Source organism: Bos taurus, unplaced genomic scaffold (genome assembly GCF_002263795.3).
Source record: "Bos taurus isolate L1 Dominette 01449 registration number 42190680 breed Hereford unplaced genomic scaffold, ARS-UCD2.0 ScbfJmS_892_Leftover_ScbfJmS_927, whole genome shotgun sequence".
NCBI classification, from domain to species: Eukaryota; Metazoa; Chordata; class Mammalia; order Artiodactyla; family Bovidae; genus Bos; species Bos taurus.
The window spans coordinates 373248-380693 of record NW_020192291.1 but is presented as its reverse complement, the minus strand read 5'-3'; the positions used below and the strand labels follow the sequence as shown (position 1 = coordinate 380693).

At 46.0% G+C, this 7446-nt stretch overlaps 1 long non-coding RNA gene across 1 annotated transcript in view; it reads right to left on the bottom strand.

Annotated features, from left to right (window-relative positions):
* Positions 1-7446, bottom strand: part of LOC132344802 (uncharacterized) — a 282704-nt gene that overhangs the window by 158148 nt on the left and 117110 nt on the right. The window lies entirely within an intron of this gene.

Below are 7446 nucleotides of genomic sequence, written 5' to 3'. Positions count from 1 at the left end.
CAGCAGGTCCATCTCCTTCATGATCCTCTCACGTCATCTGCTGGCTTCTTGATCAGGTATCTTGCGAAGCCCGAGTGACCAGGCTTGCCTGGCAGCATCTGCACTTTCCTCTTGGGGCCTGGGTACTTCTCAGATCCTGCACAGGAAGCCTCTGCAACAGTAGAGCTAGGGGCCATGGCTCCCTGAAGCTCCTGGTGTTCCAGCAGCAACGGAGCTCTGGGAAGAAAACCTGAGGGACAAAAGAGGGGAAGACAGGCACTCCTCTCCTGGGCTGCAGCAGCACTGGCCTGGGCCTCCTGAGTGTCCCCCTGACCTGGTAGCGTTTCCCGTGGCATGATCTTGTTTTTGTGCTTCCGAGGCATGACGACCACAGTTCAGGGACCGCAGGCAGGACTGCAGTTTAGGAAGTTAGACAACGAGTAGGCACTGGAAAAGGACGAAGAAATGTTAGCACCTTCACCAGGGAGAGTGTCCCCGGTTTAAACCAAGTCTGCTTCATAGGAGGCCTTGAGTCCACTGCTCTAGGACCCACAAAGTCTCCTGTTTGCCTAGTCAGCCTGTCCCCTGAGACCCCTGAGGAGGAAGTGAGAGTGAGCCCTGGGGTGCAGCCAGACAGCCCCGCCAGGCGTTAGAGGGTGGCCTGTGGGGGCTGGCAGGGGGAGGCGTGTCCTTTTCAGTTCATTCAGAGTTAGGATGAAAAATGGGGAATAACCCCTAGCAGCCCCGCCCCGATCCCTCTTTGCCTGCTCTGAAGCTGATGCTGCCACCTCCTGTGATTCTGGAGAAGGAAAGAAGGGAGTGCTCAGCCTCCCACCTAAGGGTCCCGAACCTCCCTTCTGTAACAAGCTCTAACCTCCCCACTCAGAGACAGCCTCCTTCCCTGTGTTTGGCTGGGAGGAGCCACTGACCACAGGGGAGGTGTCCTGATTCGCCCGAGTGTCTGGAAGGATGGTCCCTACACTGGCTCCTCCCGAGCCCTGACACCTCCCTGTACTGACCAGCTACCAACCCCTTACCCAGATCCCCTCCGACCCTCAGTTTCCAATCCAAGAATCGCAGGGAGGGTGACCCGCAGACCTTAGAGCTGCCCGGATACCACCCAGATGCTCCGAGGCAAGTCGCGGGGAGTGGGGTTTCACGTGGCCCGCCGTTCTGGGTGTGGAAGACCCTCAGTCCCCCCCGAGAGTCCCTCCCATAGCTACAGGGCTCGGGGCTTTACGTCTACTGAGCAGAACTGGAGTCCACCAGCCACTGGACTGAAGCCTTCCTCTCGGAGACTAACTGGGTGAAGTGGATGGACTTGGGGCTTAAGATGCAGGCCCGAATCTTCCAGCAGAGAGCAGGGGCAGGGTGGCCAGGGGTTGTCCGGCCCCTCTTTTCAGAGGGAAAGGCTTGGTCGTGCCGGACGTGGTGTCCCCACACTTGTAACTCACGTCACCTCACACTTGGACACCTGATGAGACTGGGAGTCCGTCCGTCTGGGCACCCTGCACGGCAAGTTCTCAAAATGGCAGCAGCTCTCAAAGATGGCGTCGCAACCCCAGCGTGTGTGCGTGGTCGTCACTTCCTTCATGTGGTTCTGTGTTCCAGGCCGACAGCAGAGGCAGGGCCAGGGTGGGCGGGGGTTCTGGGGGAGCTTCCCGGAGGATTGGCATGTGCATTTTTCCTTGGAATCGTCGCGGATCCTGAGACCTTTCCCTGTACCAAGCAGAGTCTATGGGCCCCCTCCCTCCCAGGCTCAGCTTCCGTCAGCCCCTGGCAGGAATTGTTTCTGGCCTGGCCCTACCAGCTTCCTGGAACTCCTGAGAATGACAGGGAGGGCACTTTCGGGCCCCGTCTTCTGGGCTGGAGTGATGCTCCCGTCCACACTCCGTGTCTTCCCTTGACCCTGTAGGTGGTGGGCTGTGTCCCATCTGCTGACCTGAGGCCAAGGCCTCCCATCGAAGACATCCAGTCCCTCATCATCAAGTCCTGAGACTCCTGCTGAGAAGTGCACGTACATCTCCTCTGGACCCTTCCTGCCTGAGGCTTCCAGGAAAATGGCTGTTGCAGGTAAGATGAGCCTGAGAGGGAAGGATGGGAGACTGCCTTCTGTTGTGTGGAACCCCTCACATCTCACTCAGGATCTTCATATTGACTGCTGGAAGGGCCTGGAAATCCTTCCTTTCTGGTATGAATCCACCCCTGTCCCCAGCCATGCCCCATACCATCCCAGCAGAGTAAGTGAAAGGGCTCCTTAGCCTGACGGTTCTCACATGGGCTCTTAGTCGACTGCAGGGGCATTGCTCGAAATTTCTGAGGTGAATTTCTGTCCTTTGGTACAATTTTTGGGGTACTAAGTTTTCTCTTTAGTCCCTGCATGATAGTCTATTAAGGTGATCACCTTAAAAGGGCCAAGTTGTCATCCACTAACAAAGTTTGTGCTGGTTATTTCATGACGTCTGGGCAATGCTGCCACATCCAATTCAAAATTTTTGTTCCCCATGGTCTTGGCATGGGAGCTCTGAGATGCTACCGTCAGATTCCTTCAGTGAGGCTATAGCCATTCATGGCCCCAGGGCACAGTGGAAGAATCAAGGGCTGAACTTAAAGCCTTTTCCTGCTGATCATGTTGTTTCTTCCCTTGTAACCTTGCACACACTTGTCAGCTCTCTGAGGACTCCTCACCTTGACACTCATAGGGTCAAGTTCATTAGAGACTTATTTTGGCCTGGGGGAATTATTTAGTTTTGTGCCTTTTGCTTCCGTTAATAGTTGTCTTTATCCTTGTATAAGTTTTCCATGGTTTATGCTGGGTACAGGAAACAGCAGCCCATGTTTGATTGTGGTCTCAGCTGGTCTGACTGGAGTAGATCTGCAAAGGAGTTAAGCAACATCGACAGTCTTACAATATGTGCTCCTCATGAATACACATAACATACTATTCTCTTTGAGACTTCTTTGTCCTAAGCCTGTCAGCAAATTCTTCTTGTTGAGTCTATGTGGAACCTATACATTGTTCTGAGGTTTCTTTGTAGGTACGTTTTTTTGTATGGTTGCTTTTATTTGTGCTGGATTTTCTATTACGTGATCTAAGTAATTGTTGATTCTTCCAGGCCAGACTCTTGGTTTTGCTAAGGTGATCTATTTTATACAAGATAGCTGAAGTTATTTGTATGTTTGAATACTTTTGTGGTGTGTTTCCTAAGATTTTTAATTCGAGGATAAATTCCTACGTTATCTTTTGTTCTTCATTGTTCCTGTCTCTTATTCATTTGGCATTGTTGTATATAACTCTGTACTGGCTATGTGTTCTTGTCCAGATTTTTTCTACATTTTAAATCAGTAGAGCATTTATGAAAATTTTTAATTGGAGGAGAATTGTTTTATAGTGTGTTAGTTTCTGTTGTACAACAGTATGAAGCAGCTCTAAGTATACATATATCCCCTCCATGAGCATCCCTCACGCCACCCCCATCTCAGTCCTCCAGGTTGTCATGGAACAGCAGTCTGAGCTCCCTCTGTTGTAGAGCACCTCCCCACTAGCTCTGTCTTATACACATGGTAGTGCATATATGTCATAGCCACTCTCAGTTTGTCCCTCTCTCCTCCATCCCCTTGCTGTGTCCACATCCTTTCTCTACATGTGTCTCTATCCCTACCCTGCAAATATATTCATCCAGTGCCATTTTGTAGATTCCATATAAATGCATTAATGTGCAATAGTTTTTGTTTCCTTTCTGACTTACTTCACTCCGTGAAACAGACTCTAGGTGCATCCACCTCACTGCCACTGACTTAAATTTGTTACTTTTTATGGGTGAGTAATATTCCATTGTATATATCTACCACAACTTCTGTATCTATTCATCTGTCAGTGGAAGTTGAGGTGGTTGCTTCCATGTCCTAGCTATTGTAAATAGTGCTGCAATAACAGTGCGGTCCGTGAATCTTTTCACGGCATGGCTTTCTCAGTGTGTATGCCCAGTAGTGGGAATGCTGAGTCACAGGTAGTTTTTATTTCTAGTTTTTAAAGGACTCTCCATAATGTTCTCCATAGTGGCTATATCAATTTACATTCCCCCTCAAAGTGCAAGAGGGTTCTCTTTTCTCCATGCCACTTCAGCACTGATCGTTTCTAGATTTTTTTTATGATAGCCTTTCTGGCAAGTGTGAGGTGATGCATCATTGTAGCTTTGGTTTGCATTTCTTTCATAATGAGTGGCCAACATCTTGTCTTGTGAGCCTCTGTATTTTTAAAAGAACAGATTTAGGATGACAGAAAATTTAGCAGATAGTGTACAGAGTTCCTATAGAGCCAGTCTCTTCCTCCACTTAGCATCTTCTGTTATTAACATCTTGGATTGGTTCAACTGATACAAGTTCATTTGTTAAAACTGAGCAACTAATATCAATATGGTATTATTACATATTGTCCATTGCTTACAATATATTTTACTTTTGTTCTTTGCAGTTCTGTGTTGTTGCTTTTGTTCAGTTGCTCAGTCATCTCTGACTGTGACGCCATGCTCCTTAGCACGCCAGGCTCCCTATCCTTTCACCATCTCCTGGAGTTGGCTCAGACTCATGTCCATCCAACAGTGATCGCCATCCAACCATTTCATCCTCTGCTGCCTCCTTTCTTTTCCCTTCAATCTTTCCCAACATCAGGGTCTTACCAATGAATCGCTCTTCCCATCAGGTGGCCCAAAAGTTTCGAACTTCAGCATCAGATATTCCCAATTGAATATTCAGCATTAATTCCCTTCAGGAATGACTGGTTTGGTCCCCTTATGTCCAGGGGACTCTCAAGAGTCTTCTCTGGCCACCACAGTTCAACGGCATCAATTTTTCAGCTCTCAGCCTTGTTTATGGTCAACGCTCATATCCACACATGACCCCTGGGAAAATCATAGCTTTGACTAGACACACCTCTTTTACTAATGTGATGTCTCTGTTTTCTATTATGTGATCTATGTTTGTCATAGCTTCTCTTGCAAGGAATAAGTATCTATTAATTTCATGGCATCTTTTAATTTGGGCTTCCCTCGTAGCTCAGTTGATAAAGAATCTGCCTGCAGTTGCAGGAGATCTGGGGGTCAATTCTTGGGCTCAGGTAGATCCCCTAGAGATGGAAATGGCAACCCACTTCAGTATTCATGACTACAGAATCTCATGGACAGAGGAGCCTGGGAGGCTACAGCCCATGGGGTCACAAGAGTCGGACACGACTTAGTCACTAAACCACCACCACCACGTCATGGCTGCATCCACCATCCACAGTGATTTTGGAGAAGAAAATTAATCTTCCATTGTTTTTAGTTTTTCCTCATCTGTTTGCCATGAAAGTGTTGGGACCAGATGCCATGATCTTAGTTTCTTGAATATTGAGTTTTTAAGCCAGCTTTTTCATTCCCTTCTTTCACTCTCATCAAGAGTCTCTTAGTTCACTTCACTTTCTGCCATAATGGTGGTATCATATGCGTATCTGAAGGTATTGATATTTCTCCCGGCAATTTTATTCCAGCTTGTGTTCATCCATCCAGGAATTTCCTATGATGTACTGTGCATATAACTTAATAATCAGGGTGACAATATGCAGTCTTAAATTACTGTGTCCCTATTTTGAACCTGTCTGTTGTTCCTTGTCCACTTCTAACTGTTGCTTCTTGACTGGTAAACCGGTTTTTCAGAAGGCAGGTGAGGTGGTCTGGTATTCCCATTCTCTTTAATAATTTTGCATTTGCCTGTGATACACACAGGCAAAGCTTTTGCATAGTCAAACAAGTAGAAGTTTTTCTGGAGTTCTCTTGCTTTGCCTATGAACCCAATGGAGATTACAAATTTGATATCTGAGTCCTCTGGCTTTTCTGAATCCAGCTTGTACATATTGAAGTTCTCTTTTCAGATACTGTTGAAGTGTAGCTCGAAGGATTTTGAGCATTCCCTTGCTTGCATGTGAAATTGAGGCAATTATATGATAGTTTAAACATTCGTTGGCATTGCACTTCTTTGGATTGCGGAATGAAAGCTTACCTTTTCCAGTCCTGTGTCCTCTGCTGAGTGGTCCAAATTTGCTGGGCAATATTGAGTGCAGTACTTAACAAATGTCATCATTTAGGGTTTGAAATAAGCTCAGCTGAAATTCCATCACCTCCACTAGCTTTGTTCTTAGGAATGCCTTCCTAAGGCCCACTTGACTTCACACTGCTGGATGGTCTGGCTCTAAGTGAGTGATCACAACATCGCTGTTATCTGGGTCATAAAGACCTTTGTTGAACAGTTATTCTGTATATCCTTGCCACCTCTTCTTAAAATCCTTTGCTTCTGTGTGTCCCTATAGTTTCTGTCCTTATTGTGCCCATCTTTGCATGAAATGTTCCCTTGGTATCTCTAATTTTCTTAAAGAGAACTCTAGTGTTTCCCATTCTATTTTTTCCCTCTATTTCTTTGCATTGCTCACTTGAAAATGCTTTTCTTATTACTCCTTACTGCTCTTTGGAAATCTGCATTCAGATTGGTATATTCTTTCCTTTGCCTTTTGCTTCCCTTCGTTCTCAGGTATTTGAAAGGCCTCCTCAGACGACCATTTAGCCTTTTTCATTTCTTTTTCTTGTGGATGATTTTGGTTACCACCTATACCTTGTTCTGAACCTTCATCTTTAGTTTTTCAGGCAGTCTTCCTACCAGATCATATCCCTTGAAACTATTCCTCACCTCCACTGTATAATCATAAGGAACTTGATTTAGGTCATATCTGAATGGCCTAGTGATTTTCTCTACTTTCTTCAACTTAAGTCTGTATTTTGCAGTAAGGAGCTTATGATCTGAGCCAGAGTGAGCTCCGGGTCATGTTTGTGTAGACTATGTAGAGCTTCTCCATCTTCAGCTGCAAGTTATTCCTTTACTTCCTACTTTTCCATTCCAGTCCCCTATTATGAAAAGCACATTTTCTGGGGATGTTAGTTCTAGGCTGTGATGTACATCTTCATAGCACCACTGGACTCTAGCTTCTTTGGCAACAGTGGTTGGAGCATAGACTTGGATTACTGTGATGCTGAATGCTTTGCCTTGGAAATGAACCAAGATCATTCTGTCCTTGTGGACACTGCACCCAGTACCTGCAGTTCGCACTCTTTTTTTGACTATGAGATACTCCATTTCTTCTAATGGATTTTTGCCCACAGATTAAATGGTAATCTCAGTTAAATTCACCCATTCCTGTCCATGTTAGTTGTCTGATTTCTAAAATGTTGACGGTCACTCTTGCCATCTCCTGCTTAACCAATTTCCATTGATTCATGGACCTAACATTCAAGATTCCTATGTAGTACTGTTCTTTACAGCATTGGACTTTACATTAACCACCAGACCCATCCAGAACAAAGCGTTGGTTTGACTTTCGCCCAGTCTCTTCATTCTTTCTGGAGCTATTTCTGGGCTCTTCCCCAATAGCATATTAGACAC